General features: G+C 37.5%; 1 protein-coding gene across 3 annotated transcripts in view; it reads right to left on the bottom strand.

Moving 5' to 3' along the window:
* The window catches only part of LOC140231010 (uncharacterized), a 206314-nt gene extending 185001 nt beyond the window's left edge, over nt 1-21313 (bottom strand). For all 3 annotated transcript variants that reach the window (XM_072311161.1, XM_072311163.1, XM_072311162.1), the window contains exon 1: nt 21212-21313. The gene's annotated coding sequence lies outside the window, so the exon portion shown is untranslated. The remainder of the gene's footprint in view (nt 1-21211) is intronic.
* Nucleotides 21314-21689: the final 376 nt, after the last annotated feature.

The raw sequence follows: 21689 nt of genomic DNA, 5'->3' as shown, positions 1-21689 counted from the left end.
TTCACCACATATTGGCATATGAAAGGGATGCCATGTGTATTCACTCTACATTTTCTTAGAGATATCTTCTGGTTCATTTATTACAGTCAGTGAACAATAAAGAATTATTTTAAATGAAACCGTTACATAATTATAATGCATAAGTTTTGAAGATGATAAATTGCATAGACCAATAAATAATCAGTTTGTTTAAGAGTACATATTCCTTACTATATGCCCAATTTTAATGGAAGGAAAAAAATGCTCATATCAACTGAAGCTATTAATTTAGAAAAATTGTTACCTTTTCATCATAAAACTGGCTCTTCTGTATTTCACTGAAAATTCAATCTGAATAAAATCACAAAGAAAACAGAAATTTTAACCTTTTTCCAGTGTGTTGCCAATTTGAAAATCAGCACCAATTACGAGGATATTGAAAATTCTGCAACTGTAACAATTATGTCAAGAAAAAGGGCTAAAATGAAAGTTAATGTTTCATTCAATGTAACACTATCAACAAAAACTAATAGACAAAGATAGAAAGATAAATCACCAATGCACAGAAATTTGGCTTTCTAGCACTCGTTGGGAAAAATTGGAAACTTGAATTTCAATGTTAACAGCTACTGGTACTCATTTATTTGCCAAGAATGCACTTGTGCTTTGAATTATCTGTACAGCGATTGCAATTAATTATGTACATTGACAGCTATAAGGTCATTTTAAGTGTCATGGACATTAATGTTTTCGTAACTCACATATACTGTACTGTACCAGGTGTTAACATACAAGTCTTCAAACACATATCCACTACATCCAGCCAGTGCAAAGGAAGACCAGACCTGTCTATAGGGATGTACATTACTTAACAATTTTCATTACTGCAAAACGAGGAATGTTCGCGTACATTTTAATTTCGCGAATTTCACGAGCGCCAAGGGTCGCAAAAATAAAATGCACATGAAAGTTCTTGTCTACACTGTATGCACTGCACATGAGTGGCAATTCGCAAAAATTTCATGCCACAAAAGAGGCCGTCGACTCCAATTCGCGAAAATACCATGCCGCAAAAATATCACGTTTCACAGTATTTCGTGGCATACAAAGACATCAAATTCCTCTATCTAGATTTCATAACTTTTCCCTTTAATTCAGAAAGCACAGTATTGTGTATTATTAGACAATGGGTGTGTTTATGCTCAATTTGCGAAGGCAGAATCGGCGTTTTGAAACGCTGATTCAAAACGCCGTTCACGGGAGCACTGTTTATGCTCACTTTCTTTGAGTCTTGGAAAGAGAGTTTGCGATTGCTTCGCTGACCTCAGCAGAGGCAGGTCAAATTGGGGCGCACGCTTTTTTGGAAGTTCTGGCCAGAGTGTGTACATTGTTCATGTTCCGTCGCATGTCTAATATAATTGCTTTACTAATACATGAACTGTACACAATGATGGGAATTTATGAGTATTTCATCTACAAATCGTTGACAAAATCGGAATGTATGATAATATAAGTGAGCTCTTCATGCATTAATATGTCTGTCACCATGTACAGTAATGTACCAACAGGGAGCTCGAGGGATCAGCACTTGCAAATTGTGTTGCGCAGCACAGTACAAGGTCGACTAGTCTGCTGGCGCGCTCATTTTCAAGTGAACCGGAAAGGCGATGGAGATGACGTAATTTAAACGCGTTTGTGGTGTGAGTTGCGTTTATGCTTCCCGTCAAACGTGATTAGTCAGAAACGCCGATGGTAAACGCACTATTTTGTGCATTTTGAAACGACGTTTTGAAACAGCGTTTATCAAAATGAGCAAGGATGCAACCGCATTTTAAACTAAACGCGTACCAAAATGCTGATTCTGGCCTGAAAAGGGGAAGCATAAACACGGCCAATGACACATCAGACAAAAACTCAGCACAGACTGTGTGTTTGCCCACTATGGGGAGGGGGGAGGGAATAGCATATACACGTAACAAAAAAGTTAACCCCCTGAATGTCAGTACACCACCAAACATGATGGCTGTAGGCCACAATCAACCCAGTAATATTGCTATGATCTATAGCATTCCTTGCCTGGCCTTCCTCATTCCTTTGTACCTTGTACACACAAAGGGCCCCTAAATTGAATTTTCTAGAATTTTTCATGCGGACAAATTGGATTTTTCATTCTCAGATAATGAACAGTCCTTTATGTGCACCTTGACTGAACGCCCAGGAAAAATGTTTCTCCACAGAAAATGGAAACTTCATTGCATATCATGCAAAAATATGGACAGTTTTGTGAAAAACAAAAAACAAAAACATGTGGCAGTGATACCATGTATGACAAAAGCGGAGTACTCGTGGTGCATGAGAGACAATGTGTACATGGAAGAGGACTTTCCAACTCATCGCTATACCTGGATATATTTGTCCTGCTTTGCTTCAAACTTCCATCATGATTGTTTCCATATTTTCATGTAACATGACCTCCTCCTGGAGTATTACTGTCCATGAAAAGAGTACACCACACTGAAAAGGATAGACTTGTTTGCGCAGCAATGTTTCACTGTAAGTGATACTGCCCGGTGTTGATTCAACTTGCACTGTATGTAACAGTAGCTTGTATTGATGTTCAAGGGAAGTCCGTTCCATTGAGAAAATCATTTTTACTGGAAATTCAGTAAAACAGAATAAAGAAAATAAATCAGTGGAAACTGCAAACATCAGCTACTTCTTCTTCCCATCTTCCTCCTTCTTTTCCTTCTTTTTCTTTCTTGAATTCTCTTCTTCCTCCTCATTCTTCTTTTTTTCCCTACCCATCTCCCTCATTCTTCCCATTCCTCCTATTCTTCTTCATCCTCCTCCTCTCCTCCCCCCCCCCCCCTCTCCTCCTCCTTCTTCATTTTTGGGGAGGGGGTCTAATTGTGCTCGAAATGGTTGTGATAAGCTAGGCTACTTTAGTTTTACATCGCAGTCTTCATCAAAACAGCTTCCTCTTCAGTGCTGAGTTTCTATGCATACATCCCTAGAAGTGACTAGCCACAACAACAACCAGGAGAGCCCCAGTTCTTTAGCTGTGACCTCAGGGCAAAATTTGACTCTTAAAGGTTGTGCATACATGCATACATATAGTAGTTAGTTTTGTTTTATAGTCTTTTTCTGTCTTTTCTTATGGGGGTCTTTTTTAATGAAATGGAGGACTTGAAATCCTTTTTCTTAAACTCATGCAAGCAGACATGTACAATAGCATGCAACCTGAACTCGCAAAGGTTAGGAGAAAAAGTTTGATGAAAATATAGTCAACTATGCAAAGGTGTTGCTAATAGGAATGGTTTCATAAATGAGGGAGAAAAACACTTCAATTAGTCCCAGACATGCATATCCCTGCTGGCTATTTTGTGCAAACATTGTCTCCTGCACGACTTTATGCATTTGTATGTGTTTGTGCATTTGTGTGTGTGTTTTAGTTGGGTCGAATTTAAGTTTTTCAATACCATCTATAGAATCCTTGAGTATATTTGCCATCAACCCTCTGGAACAAATTTTAAACAGTTTCCTGCAAATGTGTCCACTTTTCAAAATGGTAATGAAAGGGATACACACATTCAGTATGAATACATGTGAAACACAGAAATATAAAGACGAAGCAAAATTCTAAAGTTTTACAAATCAGTGGCAGATCCAGAGGGGGGCGCATCGGGCGCACGCCTCCTCTTTATTTTTTTGTCAAAACAAAAGAAAGAAAAAGAAAATATGTGGGGGCACATGATCCCTCCCCCTTTAATTTTTGTAAAGGCCCCTCCCCTTTACGGAATTCCCGGATCCGCCCCTGCAATACTATTTCATCCCTAGAAAGATGATTGATGAATGATTGCTAAAAGTAAATCATTCGCAACATAATCAAATGAGGCCCAGGGAGACCAGTGCACCTGATTTATGCATACAAATCATGTCCCAACACACAAAAATCGCTGCGATAACAAGCCTACATGCCTACACAAGCACTCAGCACTGTAGAATAAAAATCACATTGTACATGCAAAAACATACATCATAGAATGTCCCACTTTATGTGACATTTTGAGATGAGTGAAATGCACATTTCAACTTTGCAATCTGATAGGAATAAAAAGTAGCCTACTGATGATCAACATCAAGGGAACAATCCGCAAACTTTTTCGAACTCAAAGTGTGAACATAGCAAAAAAAGAGTGCTGACTACTAATTCCAGTTTTTTTTTTCTGTTGTTACAACAATTTAAGACTTTTTAGTCTATACTAAATACTGTACGTATCATGCAGTGCTATGACAATCTATGGTCATGCTTACATTCAAACAAAATGCTATTATCTATATTACCGGTACCCTATGACTATTCTGGTAAAAAGCACCAAGAATGTCCAAAGTTATGATCAGTTTATACTGAGCTACATAATAATTTTTTTGAGATTTTCTGCAGAAACATAATCCCCGTGGCATGTATTACACACTGCAATATGTACTGGCTTTGTACAGAGTATACAAAGTAAAAATCATGAAATAAACTAAAATGCAGTGCTACAGTTTTAACCATTTTTATGCTTGAATGGAACCTGTATAGAGTAGAAGTTAATACATTTATGTGTAGTGAAAATCAGTCACCTGTTATTTCATAATGTGAACATATCAGTCTAAAATTCATGTTAGTTTGAAGGTAGGTAGATAGATACATCTCATCTGAATTCCTTTCATATCAGGCATATTTCAGAGGCACGCTCTCATGAGGGAATGTTGTGAATTTTTTTGATCAATATTCCCTTTCTATGACCCTCTGTAAAACTCCAATAATAGGTGCATTCACATTAGAATTACTGTGGTATTTAAAGGACAAGTCCACCTTCATATACATGTGGATTGAGTGAATGCAGCAATATTAGTAGGACATACAATGTATCAGAGAAAGTTTGAGGAAAATCGGAAAATCCCATTGAAAGTTATGAATTTGTGAAGTTTCAGTGCCGCCATTGCTGGATGAGAAGACTACTGCAGCATGTGATGTCACATGTGTACAACAGTATGAAGAAAATATAGAGAATATTCAACATATTTTCACTTTTCTTGCCTAGTAAAAGAGCTCTTGACTTGCCTCTTTCTCAAAGGCAGGGGGAATAATATCTAATACCCATAATATACATCAGTAACAAGTCAAGGTAATGCATATTGTTTTCAAAATATGACATTTTGTGAAATTCTCTTTATATTTTCCTTCTTTTGTTCTAGGCATGTGACATCACAAGCTGTAGTACATTTTTAGTCTTCTCATCTCAGCAGTGACTGTGCAGAAACTTCAGATATTCATAACTTTTGAACGGATTGTTCAATTTTCCTCAAACTCTCACTGATGTGTTTTACTAATATTGCTGCAGTCACTCAATCCACATATGTCTATGAAGGTGGACTTGTCCTTTAATTACCATGCTATTTCAGTTGGTTCCATTCTCATTCACAAAATACCATGGCATTTCTGGCCCAAAAGTACATGTACGCCCTCTCTGAGGTTAGCGCTGTGCAGGCGCATCTACAGGGAGAAGACAGGGAAATGTAACAGGTCATGTGAGAAGCGCACTGCTGTAAGTAGGGTGGTATTTCATGACACGATTCACACTCAAATCTCTCATGCCTATTTCGTGGAAAGTCTGCTATACCATCCTATTTACTGAGTATTTGTGTTCACATTACAAAATACCATGCAAAATACAGCTCAGCATTTCACCATACTATGTACAAGTGTGAATAGGCACAATGATCTCAGCAAAATGTACTACTCCCCTCACCCACTGGGCAACTCCAAACTGTTTAACAGCAATAAAATGTTGAGACACAGTCTGAAAAGCTTTCTATTTGACACTAATGAATATTACTTTGCGTTGCCCCGTGTTAACCTCTTGAGGACGGACTGATTTTGCGGCAACACGCATTTCCCATAGACACTTGCCCGAGTATACTTGGGACTCATCCTCAACGGGTTAAGGTGCACACTGCTGCACTAACCATGCTCAGGTGACTTGTGCACTCGGGCAGCAAACATTTCAGAGATATGCAGTTTCGCATTTGCGATATTCATCGGGTTCTTCGCATTACAGTCTTGAATATGGATGGTGAAATTCACAGCTGATAACAAGCAGAATTTCCCATCCCCCCCCCCCCCCCCCAATTAATTACTGAAAGTTCAACAGGTAACCAGCAGGTTTTAAGTACAGCATAATTCTGAAACATGTGCTGGCTATAAGAACCTCAAAAAATCTCGTCCAGTATTTGTTTATAACTCTTGCTTCGGTTCACCATACAACAAAAGGTTAAATGGGGGAGGGGAGGGGAGGAGGAAGGGGAGGGGAGGAGGAGGGGGAGGAAGATGGGGAAGGAGAGGGGGAGCGGTGAAAAAGTTTGTTTGACATGAGATTCAGATTTGTGTCTTGATTTCATTTGTGCATAAAATCTCAATGCACAAAAGATTAAACTCAAGTATGTACTTACATAATCATTGTAGAATTCTGTTGTCACACATGGGCAGCTTTCTTTATGTACAGTGTACTTTGCATTAAATTCATTGAAAGCAAGTTAAAGGGAAGGTAAACCCCAAGAACAATGTGGATTGAGTGAAAGCAGCAACTTTAGTAGAACACATCAGTGAAAGTTTGAGGAAAATCGGACAATCGATGCAAAAGTTAGGAATTTTTAAAGTTTTGGTGTTGGAACCGCTGGATGAGGAGACTACTAGAGGATATGACGTATGAGTGGACAACAATACAAAGAAAATATAAAGGAAATTCAACAAAAATTCACTTTTCTAGAATTATGAAAAAACAATGGACCAACCGCTTTCAGAAAGCAGGGGGAATAATTGCTACCCTTAACATATATCAATATCAAGTTGATGGAATTTGTAATTTTCATGAAAAATGGATTTTTGCAGAATTTTCTTTATATTTTCTTGGTATTGTTGTCCACTCATACGTCATAACCTCTAGTAGTCTCCTCATCCAGCGGTTCCAACATCAAAACTTTAAAAATTCATAACTTTTGCATCGATTGTCCGATTTTCTTCAAACTTTCACTGATGTGTTCTACTAATGTTGCTGCTTTCACTCAATCCACATTGTTCTTGGGGTTTATCTTCCCTTTAATTTGCCATTCTCACTTGAGATTCTCACTAGTACTTAACTGTATCTAACCCAAACTCAAATCATTATACTGTGAAGAGATACATTTACATTCTAACAAGGTAGAGCCCCCCCCCCCACCCGTAAGCCCTTTCTCCCCCCCCCCCCACCCAAACAAACACATGCATATCTACAGTATAAGCAACGTGGCTTTCTCTGTTATACCACTGATAACAGGACACACCGTGTGTGTACGGAGAGCCCTGCATGACCAAACAGATTGCTGTTATCCCACCAAACTACCGTCTTCAATGTCCTACAGCATGTGGCGGAAACTCAAGTGAACTTGAAGTTTCCAGAGCCAGGCATAATTTATGACTGTCCTCTACTTAGTGCAGGGCCATAAATTGGAAGCATATAGGCAGAGGAGAGTGGTAAAGTGGGGGGGGGGGGAAGGGGGGCGGGGCGGGGAGAGGGGTTGAAGGCAAGTTAATTTGCCACTCTCACCGAGTTTGACACTGCAGCCATACAGGAAGTTATAGGGGAAGTAATCAATTTTGCGTGGCTCTGTGCTTGAGTAATCACACCGATAGAAGCTGGTATGTGGGTCTAAGAGCTGGGAGAAAGAGCAGGGGTTAGAATTTCTTGTCAAAGGTTTCTTCTCTTTCCCTCTCTTTCTTCTCTCTAACAGAGAATGAGAGCTCAGTTTTTCACCTGTACACACCGATAAAAAACCTTCCTTCCTCTAAAGAGCTCTGGGGTGTGAAAAATCTAGTTCATGTGGATTTATGATAATGGGTCTCTGACATTTACAGCTAACTAACCAAATGGAACATGTTCATTATGGTGTCTTTGGTACCCCAGGAAATGGGGTGGTACGTGACACATGAAGAGTCTTTGACAGGTCAAAATGTCCTGCAATTACTTAATTATGCAACGTCTTGAATCATCCACAGATGAAAATCAAACTGAAAGATGTGTTGATTTAAAGTTACCATGAAAGTTGATATTTTCACGCGACTAATTTTTCGCGCTTTGGCGGGGTAAGAAGTGTCTAACGTGTTTTTAATTCCGCGGAATCAAGACATCCCAAACAGGAACTATACGGCAAGCAAAAATATTCGCGTGCTTTTATTTTTGGCGCTAGTTTCTGGTTGCGCAAAATGCGCAAAATTTCAACACCGCGAAAATTTCTACTTCTACAGTACCGGTAAACAGAATTCTCCATCATGGGTACAGCCATTCAATACGATAAAAGTGGATATTTTTGTGCAAGTAATTTTTGAGCTTGGCTGGGTAAAATTAATTTTCCATGTGTTTCATTCCACAGAATCAAAACATTAATTGTATTGCAACATGTATGTCACAAGCAAAAATATTTGTGTACATTTATTTTGTTGCTAGTTTCTGGTCGCACAGAATGGGCAAAAAAATTCCACACTGCAAATATGTCCACTTTTATAGTACCAAGTAGCAGAAACAGCAAAACAAACAAACACATGTAAAGAAAGACATTGTACTTGTATTTAACCGGGATAACAAGGTGATGTTCATAAACTACATTTTCCCCTCCAATTTTAATGCAGCGTTTGATACATCAATCATCAATATCCACGTGACCAGACATATAGTATGTCATACTAAAGCCAGTATTTTGACAATCAATTGTACAACCACTTTTAATATACATGTGTATACATGTAGGCCTATAGCGTCAAACCTTACTTGAACATGATTGTTGTTGTCAATGGTTATCTTGAACGGAAAAAAAAAGTGATTTTTTTTTAATCTTTTCATAGTAAATGTCCCTTCTAATATCTTGTTTCCAAACATCAGTATTACCATGTAGAAAAAAAAAAATAATTTTGTAAAAAAATCTATGATTTCCCTTTGTCCAAATGTCCATTAAATGGAACCTAAAAATGCACTTAAAACCTGACTGCATATACCATAGTGCAAATGCCATCCCTATTACAATATTCAAGATATCCCAATCAAGACCTGATCAGACCACGTATCTTGACTGCCGTGGAGACCTCTGTCCCTCTGGAAAAGCCACAAGCATTATATCGCCAACTGCCTCGTTGCTGACCTGTGTAGATTTATCAAAATTGCTTTCATCTACCAAGGCCTATGTATATTTGATGCTTGCTGCTAGCCTTTGCAACTACAGCACATTAAAGAAAGAGAGAAGAGGGTGAATACACCAAGAGGTATGGGCCAAGAAGACATTGGTTCATGTTTTATAGAATGGATGTTATATCGGGCTACATGTGTTTGTGTGAGTGTGTGTGTGTGTTTGTGTGCATCCCTGACTAGATGACTGCATGTTAAATATTAACATGCATTGACCCAAGCTCCATGTTCAAGCTAACCTACACTACAATGCCTGTTAAAAGATTTGCAAGTGAGCTACAAGAAGCTGAGAGGTTTCCAAACAATGCAATTATATTGGGCAGCTACATGTACGTATACAGTGTGCACCCTCCTCTGATTGACCCCTAGAAAATTAACTCTTTTATTATTCAGCACCGACACAGGCACACACCACTGCGACTTACAAGCCATTGCATTCATGCTAACTTATTCATAGCGAAATGCACAGCAATGCGCGGAGAAATAATCCATTACCCCAGACGACGGACAACCTATCGGATATATGTGTACAGGTAGCTGAGGGGCCTCGCAGCAGAGGGGAGAGTAGACACACAGATAATTTGTACCGGCAATTAGCAATCTACATGTGCCAGTTAATATTTAGCATGGCTAATGACATACCACATGTGTCTGTTTCAGGGAAAGCAACATCGTCAGGGGATGGAGAGTGAGGGGGGAGGGTGAGGACGGTTGTTGACAGCTAAAATTGGCAGGATGCGTGGTAGAGATAGCTATATCTTGGGCGACTGAGACAGAATTTTTTTTTTTTTTCTACATAATGTAATTTGTGAGCATATTGATGCACGTACAACACAGAAAACAACAGCTTACTGATGCACTGCATAGACAGAATGATAATGAAGCAATACCAATCTGTGAGTGAGGCAGATGACATATCATAACACACATTATACACTTGCACTGCACCTACACTGTAACACAGAGAGGGTAACTGACTAAGGTAAACAAATGTTACAGCAAGTCTCCCACTTGAGAAGATGTGAAAATATCATCAAAAGAAAAGCAGAAATTATGTGAAGGAAGATGACCAAAAATGACTTCAAATTCAGCAAAATTGGAGAACAAAAGACAAGAACTTTAAAAATATATATATATATACACAGAACATTCTTGACAGCATTCCTGAAGAATGTAAATTGTACACTATACACTAATACCACAGGGTTGTGAATGCTTCCAACACTCATCGCAGTTCAATGTTTGACCTTTCCAAACTTGGCACGTAATTTCATTTTTTTTCACTTCCCCAGGAATTCATTATTAACAATCTATAAAATGTGTTATCATGAGTTTTAGGGACTGTTATCCTAGTCACATTCAGGTTTTTAGTTCTTCTTGTTATTTTTGGTGTTTGTGTATGTGTGTGTGTGTTAGTATTTTTCGCAAAGGTTAATTCAAAACCAAGCCTGCCTAAATTTGATCAGAAGATGGCGAAATATTAATGCCGACCAGCCAATTGGCAGTCTTATGTTGATGTTTGATGTCAGACTGTTGCAACACTGTGCCCAAAACTGTCATCTCAATTATCATTGCTGTAAATGTTAATGTCCGATTACAATTCCACTGAATTTTAATATTTCGGATGAATCCTAATGTGGAAAACAAATTAAATAAAGAAAACAAACACTAAAACCATAACAACTGATGTCACAGCAATGAGTGCTTATGTATCTACAGTGTGAGTCTCCACATTAACTATGACTATGTCATGTTGTATCCTTTTTGTTCAAATGTACACACCATACATACAATTGTACAACGTGTAATATAGTTGTAATCATGATACAGTGTATGTTCTGCCAGGTATGCATTTGCCCTGCAAAATACTTTATCCATGTCTGGAGTTCAATACAACTCTGTCAAACACCTCTGAAGTCATTATATAACCAGCAAAATTTCATACTGTACCATTACCTATGACTACTGACTGTTCCAAGATCGATTCCAAAATCACACAAGAAAATTGCACTACAGATATATGCAAGAAAATTGCACTACAGATATTGGTTTTACTGTTGTGCAAGAGGTAGAAAGTAGCAAACTGTAAGCCTCTTTCTGTATTTGCTCCAGTGAATGAAGTGCTTATGTCAATGTGCATACATCGCCTGATTAGTCTCTCACAATGACAAAACAAGGTTAGATCAGTCCGCCTGTGACTGGACTATACAAACATGAAATTTGATTACAAATTATCAATGCAGTCATCACTCAAATGATCCTTGACCCTAGATTATCTTCTACTTTACTTAATGAGATTACAGACTGGGCAGCTGTAAGTAAAACCCAGTGATACGGTGTACAGTGTATGTCGGAAACAAGAAAGAAGTGCACATGATAAACATTTGATCTTAAATTAATAAGGCTACAGTGTGCATAGTGAAATGCTCTAGCTCGGTACCCTGACCATAATAACTGAGGCTGTTTTGTTTTCATTACTGTAATGAGCAAACATAAAAAACAAGTGTGGTGATGCAGTTTGTAAATACAGCATCAGAGAAAACAATGTAAACCACATGGCCATGCAAGCAAGGGTAGACACAAGTATCTTTTCAATTCACAAATTCTGTGTTCAGTGCTTTCAGGTGTAGAATCAATCAAAATTCATCATTTCTACAAAACTGAGGGGATCTCTGAGTCCAGATAAAGATACTGCCTCGAGCATCTCAACTCAGTATAAGCAGTGTAAACCAGGAGCTAGTGGAAAGTGATTTAACATGTGAAGGACTTGAATGAAAGGTTTCCAAACCCATGGAGAACACATTCAGATCACAGGGCAACGAAAAGACATTTTTAGCCTGCCTACATGTACACTGCGAGTGCTTGGCTGCACTGTGTCTGGGAGAACATTTGAATACATTGGTACAACACTTCCATTCTGTGCAGGATTTGGGGAACTGAAATCTGACTCTTAAGCAAACTGCTTAGAATGCCTGGAAAATGTCAGAGAGGGGGGGGGGGACTGGTGATTCAGATTTTAGTCAAGAAAACTCACAGAGGGCTACATGTATTTACAGTCATTGTATCAGTTGATATTCACATGCACATTTCATGCTGGACTTTTCTGTGAATGAGAACTACACGTACATGTAAGTGTACACTGTACGCATCAATAGCATACGCATTAGGATTGAAACAACTGCACTCTAACAACAAACCTTGTAATCCTAAATCTAATCAAGGAATACACCTCAAGGACAACAGATCCATGAATTCTGAAAGCAAAGCTGGATGATTAACTCAGAAAAAATGACTATTTTAATATTATCAAATCAATATTTTTAAATACTTGCATGGATGTCATTTTCAGTAGGCTTACCAATAAAATTGCTCTGGTCATACTACCAATGACGACAGTTTTGGTAAGATTGCCAGTTGGCTTTATTCCTCATTTGCATAGTGCATGAAATGTTGGTATTAAAGGGATGGTATAGCATTGGTTGTGGTGAGGATACTTAGAATTCACTCTGTGATTATTAAAGAGCATACAATTCTAAGAGGAATTAAAAGTTTGTTTGATGAAAATCAGTCTTGAAATAGCTGAGATATCCAAAGACAAAGTAAAGCAAAGCAATCCTAATAAAAGGTGGGTCCCACCTTTTATTAGGATCACTTTGTTTTAGATATTTCAGCCATTTCAAAACCAATTTTCATCAAATAAACTTTAAATTCCTCTTAGAATCAGAATCATATGCTGTTTCATATTTCATGAGTGGTTTCTCATTAACTAAGTGAATCCCCGCAACCAAAACTATACCATCCCTTTAACTCGGTATTTTCTTGAAAGACACATTTCACTGAACCCAAGTGTTGTCGCTCCATGAGCATAACACTTCAAAAACAGAAGCAGAAGAGGTGGGCTTGACACAAATTTGAGGGTTTTGAGAAAGACAACTTAGATGTAAAAGGTTTATAGACATTTTGAAATGCACAACAGATGAAAAATGATCACAATATAAATTACATTTGAGCTCTTGGCTCAGGTGAGCTTTCAAAATTCCTTCATGCAAAATCAATGAATTGTGTATTGTGTTTACTTGATAAATTCAGTCAGAGAATCACGCACAAAAAAAAAATAAGATCTAGTACTTCAAATGAAGAAATAATGCTAGATGGTTTTTGCACTGAAAACTTTCTTTACACATTTGTCTACTTTTGTTAAAATCTAAATTGCCAATTTATTGCTTTTAAATAATATGTCATTTTTTCTTTCAAGTCTCCTTTTTTGTTGGGTAGTCATATTTTTTTCTGCCTTTACCTACTGTTGTGTATCAATATTGCTGGATGCTCACTTTCCAACTACACTGTACATCTAGATACAGTGAAATAAGATATGAGTTTTGCCTTAAATACAGAAATTTTCTGATAAGTTTTTTTTTTCCTTCTTCTTCTTCTTCTTCTTCTACTTCTTCTTTTTCTTCTTCTTTTGTAACCAGACTGCATTGAGGCAGTAAGTAGAATTATGTACACTGCAAACATGATGTACATTGGAGTGATGACAGACTGTTGAACAAGTGAAGGGGCCCCCTTTACAGGCTTGCTTGAGAGGGACCCAGCCACATCAATCCCGGATTGACCAGCCGGAGGAAATGGGTAAAGACATGCTTAATTTACTTCTTCAGTACAGGCAATTGATGGAGATTGGCCACCAGTGTGGCGAGAAGGGCTTGCTACTGTTCCACAGCACAGTATGCAGAACACTTCAACACCCTTTGTGATTCAAGAAGGTTTTCATACAACACGTACACAATAGAACCAACAGAGGACACTGTGTTACAGTGTGTACGAGTATGCATTTTGACAGTATCTACAACAACATTTTCAAGAGTAGGCCCTATACTTCAGCATTCAATGGCAGCAATCTTGAAAATGTCAATTTACAGTGTATTTCGCATTTTGTTATTTATGCTATCGTTGTTGCAGATCAATATTGAGGATCTGTGAAGGTTATTAAATGCAATACAGTGTACTTGCGCTTGAAGGCTACAGACTCTGTAACTGACAAGATGATGTGTACATGTGCTCGGCTGTTTTGTTTTGTTTTGCTGTGCATGGTACATTATGTTTCAATGTCACAACAGCTATTAGACTACAATACATGCTGGTTCTACTGATGATCAGTGCAATAACAATCTATGGGGAAGATATTGTGCATTGTTCTTATACTTAAATCCAAAGTTTGATGTAGCATGCATTGTGAGCTTACAATGTGATTTCAGTTGACAATTATCATCACACTTGCATTGGGGTAATTACCAACACAAAGCAAAGGCAAATGGAGCTACATATGAAGCAGGGCATGGATATTCACATTCCCTCTTTGGGTTGGAAAAGGACAACAACAACAAAACATTACACAATGATTCCATCTATTATATGCAAATAATTCCCCTTTGGACTGGTAATCCCCAATGCACCTTTGATGATGCTTATTCATCAAACAGCTGACTGGGTACAATGGGTCATGTTTTCTTTCAGTGCAGTCATAGCCTTCTCAGCATTCTCAACGGTTTAGTGCACCTCAAATTTCTCACAATGGTGCCGCTGGTCAGATTATGAATGCAAGACCCATAAAAGTGTACTTTGCCTGCTGTACAGACTGAGCATTTTGTTTCCCATACAATGGACTGGTCCCATTCTTCAGGCTCACACCACTGTACACAACTGTACAGGTGCTTAGTAATAGTTAAGTGTTCATGCATGCCAGTATGTGCTTCCACATCACAGTAAACAAGCCTGAAGAGTAAATAGGCCAGTATTGTGTTTTTCCATAGGATAATCTGTACACTTACAGTAGATACACTTGGAAGAATGTTGAGTCCACTGTACAGTGTAGCTCTGACTATACAAACACAGCATCTTGACACATTATTTCTCCACCACTATCCACTTCATCATACTGTATACTACTAATGGAGTGTCGTCATTATCCTGAAACTAGGGAAGGACTTTAATACAGCTGCACAACATAATTTGCCTGATGTGAATACCACTATTCCACATCGGCCACTAAAATCTGGCCTGTAAATTAGCCGTAAGTTTGGAGCATGTGCACAATGTCTAGTGCTCACTCCGAAAAATCACTTTACTGATGTGTGAAGATGCATGCATACAGTCTGCACTGACTGAGCTTATCCAATTCACAAACACAACTTTGCTACACTCTTTTTTTCCAACAACAACAATTCTCACAAAACTAAAATGTAAAGTGCACCTCCATCATAACAAACATTGTTTTGAGGATATTTCCTTCCCCAAATTTAGGTCCAAAAATTATTATCTACATATCTTACGATATGTGATTTGTTTGGCTATAAAAAAAAAATTAGAACAAAAGAAAATTGCTGGTTCCGAAGACTTCATCATAACTGGAGTCATTTGTAATCGTAAACTCATACCTACATGTGTAAACATGTATTTTAAAGAAAAAAAGAAATATTCTTTAACATTCCCATTCATGTAACTATTAATATGAAAAAACACTTTTCTACATAGAAAAATAAAAACAGCAGCTTCAAGAAACAGGATGCCATAAAAATACTGTATAAAGTACAAAGACATTGCTAATTAGTATTTTGATATATGTCCAATGAGTGTCAATCTCACAGAAGCCGACAAATCCAGGTGACTGAGATATTGCATGCATGCACTTAAATAGCAATCATCAATGGCACTTAGTGCATTTCCTTTCCTAAATGCACATTTCTCCCTGTTGAAGGTCTAGACATGATTGTTCTCTTCAATTTCCACCACATCTTCATCTACTAAAAAGTCATTGCCTCCATGCAAATGTAAGAGAGTAATGTCTGCAATTACCTCACATGAATATTTCTTTGTACCTTATACATTGTAGCAAAGTATTTTGTACATGATTTAAGCGAAGTCTGAGTCAAGTCAGGTGACCAAGATGGATATTTTGAGCAGCCTGTACATGATCTACATAGTGCACAGAACTTGACCCACTGAAGAATAGTCCCAAAGTATACTTTGGAAGATGTCTATGGGAAATACATTGTGTCTACCGGTAGCAGTGTACAGTGTTTTGAAGGTAAGCAGGGCAGGTTTGAGAATGAAAATCTAGATAACCATGCAAATTTATCATGTTGCTGAAGGGGTAGAAACTAATATTTTGGGGTTATAAAACATTTATTCTCGTGTCAGTCAGATGTTACAGCAACATCAGCTCATCCTGAAGGTTAAGATTCAAAACATTGGCACCCATACACCTAAAACTTCCTGCATTTATTTGTCTTATTTTTAGATTCTTCTCACTGATATGTTGAGTCCTACAATGTAGATATGGTACTGTTAAAGTAAAACCCTTCTTTCTCTTATTTATTGGGCGGGGGAGAAACTTCCATTAGCATTATGTTTTCATGCATTTGCTGAAGGCAATGCTGTCAAATGACATTCTCAAATTCCTCTTGAACTGTCACATGCATAATTCATGCATACAATAACTTCATTAGATAGCCATTTGCAATATTGCAGTGAAAATTGATATGTACAATATGCATGCATGTGCGAACACATGCAATGATGGGAATGAAGCTCCCTGGTAAAAAGTCATAGTTCAAGAGTCAAGGTCAAAGGTCACATATTGTTTCTAAATTACATGCACATTTCATGATACTGACAAAACTTTGTAGTCAACCTCAATACAAGAATATGCAAAAAAAAAACAATTCACACCCAAACTTAGAGTACCAACTAGCAACATTACAATGTACCCAAAATACAATTGTATGTTAGTGCCTCTTATATTCTATAAACAAAAATATGATATCCAAATATCAAACAAACTAGATATCTTTACATCCCATAACAAGGCAACATACAGAGTACTATTAAAGTACTGGAATTACTACAGTGTACATACAGAGTACTGGAATTACTAAAATATGAGTCTATGGAGTAAATGCAGTAAAGGTCAAAGATCACTGTAAAATCAGAAAATTTAAGACATCACTGCTGTACAAAAATACAAATATATCACAGTCTTGATGAAGTCTTTTTTTTTTTTTTTTTTTTTTCCTTTAACATCAGCCAGACTACACGTACAGGTGCAACATGTATTTGTGCCATTGTGCCTGTAAACAAACTAAAGAAGGCTGGAGTGGGGTCATTCACACTTAAAGTGAAAAATCAAAACATTAGAAAAACATAGTGTTTTGGTGAAAGCTGCTTGGCATCTCTAACAACACCAACTTGACACATCGCTAGAAAATCACACACCAAAGTGCTACCTTCTCTAACTTAGTGAAGTTTGAGATGATTTGCAGCAAGAATGCTCACTGCAATGAAAATCAAACTTGTGGTCATGTGACTTGCACTTAATGTTTGAAATCGCATGTTTTTGTTTTTGTTTTCAGAGTGAACGGACAGGTCAAACACGATTTCTACTGTGATATAATTTCAAAAGAAAATGAGCAGAGAGTTACACCTTGTTGAAATATTCAAGTTTCTTGATATATTGGGAGAAGCTCAAAGGGATGGTATAGTTTTGGTTAAGATGGGGATTCAGGTTTTAAATTTTTGTAGGATAATTAGAAAGCACTTATGTAATTAAAGAGCAAACAATTCTAAGAGAAATTCAGAGTTGATTTGATGAAAATGAGTTTTGAAGTGGCTGAGATATCCAAAAAAAAAAGTAAAACAAAGTGGTCCTACATGTAATAAAAGGTGGGTCCCGCCTTTTATCTATCTTTTATTAGGACCTCTCTTATTTTTAGATAACTCAGCCATTTCAAAACTGATTTCCATCAAACAAACTTTGAATTCCTCTTAGAACTGTATGCTCTTTCATATGTCATAAGAGGTTTCTCATTATTTGTATCTCACAAAAAAAAAAAAAGTTTGAAACCTGAATCCCTATCTCAACCAAAACTATGCCATCCATTTAAGTAACTCCAATCATCCAAAGAAAATTATGAAGCTAATGTAAACTTTCAATGCTTGCAACAGTAATTCAATATGTAAATACACAAAAATTATCAGTCTATTCCCATATCCTTGCACACTAGGGGAATATCAAAACGACACTGTACGTGATTTATCAAAAAAAAAATAATAAAAAAAATAAAAATAGATTTTTTTTTTTTTTTTAAGTGCTATATATCATTCAAAGTTACAATCTATTCACTTATACCACCACAAAAAAAAAAAAAAAAAAAAAAAAAATGCATTCCCAGCAACAACCAAATTTTCAAATATGAGAGTGGATTTGATGCAGATCATGTGACGACATTGTAATCACTGTCAGTAAAACAATATCCAATAGCAGACATGAGCACAGAAAATAAATTAATATTAGACCTCTGTAATATGTATCCCCAAGCAGCACTTAAAAGGGATTGTATAGTTTTGGTTAAGAAATACACAAATGTAACTTCGAATTCCTAATATTTTTTCGTGAGATAATGAGAAAATTCTTATGAAATATGAAAGAGCATGTTATTTCAAGAGGAATTCAACGTTTATTTGATGAAAATTGGTTTTGAAAAGGCTGAGATATCCAAAACAGAGCGATCCTAGTAAAAGGTGGGACCCACCTTTTATCACAATCACTTTGTTTTATTTTGTCTTTAGATGCCTCAGCCATTCCAAAACCGATTTCCATTAAATAAACTTTGAATTCCTTTTTATGCTCTGTACTATTTTATAAGTGGTTTCTTGTATTTCACAAAAAGATAAAAGCCCAATCCTCATCTCCACCAATGCTATACCCATACCTTTAAACCACCATGCACTCAAAACATGGTAAAGACGAAACAGAATTTACAATGCAGGCACTGTGCAAGTTGTATTGTAACCTATTGCCATGTATAATACATTTTTCCTAATCGAGACAGTAGATGTACACTGTAATGTTAATGGCACAGAGATACAAAGTCCATTCACATTTGTTTTTAAAGGCTTGTTTTCCTGAATATCTTGTAGCATACAGTGCATATATCACAATTTGTGTCCTGTTTCAGAAATGACAGGTGGTCAACACATTGGCCAATTTGATTGCTGTAGTCAGTAGAAAGTGACCCGGTATGACAATCATGCAAGTTATTGACTACACTGTAGAGCAAGGTGATGCATTCTACTTTGTGTACTGAGTATTCTAGCTAGTGACACACATTATATTGATGATGACTGGCGGGGGAGGGAACATACCGAATGTTCCACCTGAAGGGTTTCTTTAATTTGTAGCTAATTTAAGATATGAAAAATATTTACTATACTGCTATTTCATATTTTGAGCAGTTGCTTGTCATATCAGTGAAAATTTGTATTTGTGACAAAAGTGTTAAACAATGAAAACTTTTGAGAGGAAATTCTACCTGCACATTACTGTATCAAGAATGTTTAAGGACTGTATGACACACTTCCATTTACTGTGCTGATATGATGTACATGTAGTACTACTGGTAATGGTACTCTAGTCTGAGTCTGTGCAGAAGTATGTTGCAGTTCAACAATTCACCATGCAAATTATAAATGAAACATCATAATCATTAATCATAATGGTGCATTAAAACAACCTAAACAATCACTGCATCATCAGTGGAGTGATAATGAATTATAATATATAGATCACTACTGCATTCAATCAGGGAGGTGAGATGAAATCTCATCTCCCTGATTCAGTATAAGACTGTGGTGTGATATGATTTTTATGGCAGCAAAATGCAATCCCCCAAAGTACAATGTAAACATTTTGACAAAAGGATACAGATTTAGCTTTCAGCTTCAGGCAGATCCAACCAGAACCATTAGTCTGCTTTTGGGAAATCTACACATCGATCCATGATCTTTGCTTGTTACAATTTTGCCACTTTCTACAGAGTTTCACAAGTACAAAATCCAGACTCAATACTCATAGTACACTATGTTTCATGAGGGTGCTGACCTCAACCTTCTTTTTGATTATCATAAAATAATTCAGTTACATTACAATAAGAAATCTTGCCACTGTATCACTCACAGCAAGCCAAGAGATAAAGAAAAGATATCAGAAGTATAACTTGACACATCTACACAGAAAACAGCTAGATCTAGATATTTAGATATCAATCAGTTTTGTGCAATGTCACAATGTATGAACCCCACTTCTGGGATTCCTTGACCTATTACAAAATAGTACATCTACAGTCAGGGCATGCATACTTTTAACAACACAGTTTTGTTTGTTTTGTTATGTTATGTTTTTATATTTTGATAGCACTGTAAACAGTATCTAGCTCTCAGACTAGGCCCTACTACTGCATGTCAACACGTCAAGCTATTGACATGTCAACACATATGTCAACACGTCAACACATGCTTGTCAACACGTCAAGCATTGACATTTGTACTGTAGAACATTGATAACCTTCTTCAATTCAGTGTAAACTTACTGTAGTATACTGCCTGTAGAAATCAGATCTTTAGTACTCAGAGTAGGCCTTTGAGACGTTCTAACCTGTTAGATCCTACTATTAATTTCTAGAATAGATCTAACAACTAGATGTTTAGACCCATTGGCATCAAGGTTACGTTAGATGTCTACTCTAACTGTTAGATTACAAGTTTCTAATCTAAGTTAGAACTCCACATAGTTTTTGCTCCTTTCACTTAAAATCGGAAGTTGAAGTTGATCGTCTGTACCCATCTGAAACAGGCGAGCACGGCGAAATTTGTTCTACGCTTTAATAACGCAACCCAGATCTGGGTGAGAATGGGCAAGGCGATCGCGAGCGGAACTCACGGACTGCTATCGGGCGACTTCGCTCGCGCAGAGTGGGGGCAGTGGGGACCCCTGCTCGCCAGGAGCCAGGGGCGCGGTGTAATTACGTCTAACGTTAAGACTTCTACCCAGAACTGCATCCCATTCTCTCAAAGGGGTGAACAAATATTACGTTTAGAGAAGTCAAATGACTGTCTTCCTCTATGTTATCACTTACCAGAATTTTGGTTAAGTTTCCGAGAGATTCTCAGAGCCGTTCACCAAAATTAGCTTTTCAGCACGGATTTCCACTGATTTTTATGCTGTGCGACAATCGGCCATATTGCCGGGTGACGTCACTGGTCGTACTCCTCGTAAAAGTCAAATGACGTACTTCCTGTTAGTCGAGCTTTTCGTCGTCGTCGCCGCCGCCGCCAATGGTGTACGATGAAAGGGAGAGCAAATGGTGCAGGAGGTCGCAGACGGGATATCAATGGTTGCCTTCCGATCGTCAATAAACTGCTTTTCGACTCCCCTTTTGTGTTTGGTGTCTCTCACTGCATGGGAACAACACAGTGGTTTTTGATAGGTGTACTTATAGGTCCCTAGTAAATTTACTAGATAGAAGGGCCTATGAGGCCTAGAGGCCTATGCTAAGCCTATGATACAGAAAATTGTATTAGGCCCTAACATTAATTATCATAATATAGATCGCA

The sequence above is a fragment of the Diadema setosum genome, chromosome 7 (genome assembly GCF_964275005.1).
Source record: "Diadema setosum chromosome 7, eeDiaSeto1, whole genome shotgun sequence".
NCBI classification, from domain to species: Eukaryota; Metazoa; Echinodermata; class Echinoidea; order Diadematoida; family Diadematidae; genus Diadema; species Diadema setosum.
The sequence above is the reverse complement of the archived record's forward strand: the minus strand, read 5'-3'. Positions and strand labels throughout refer to the sequence as shown.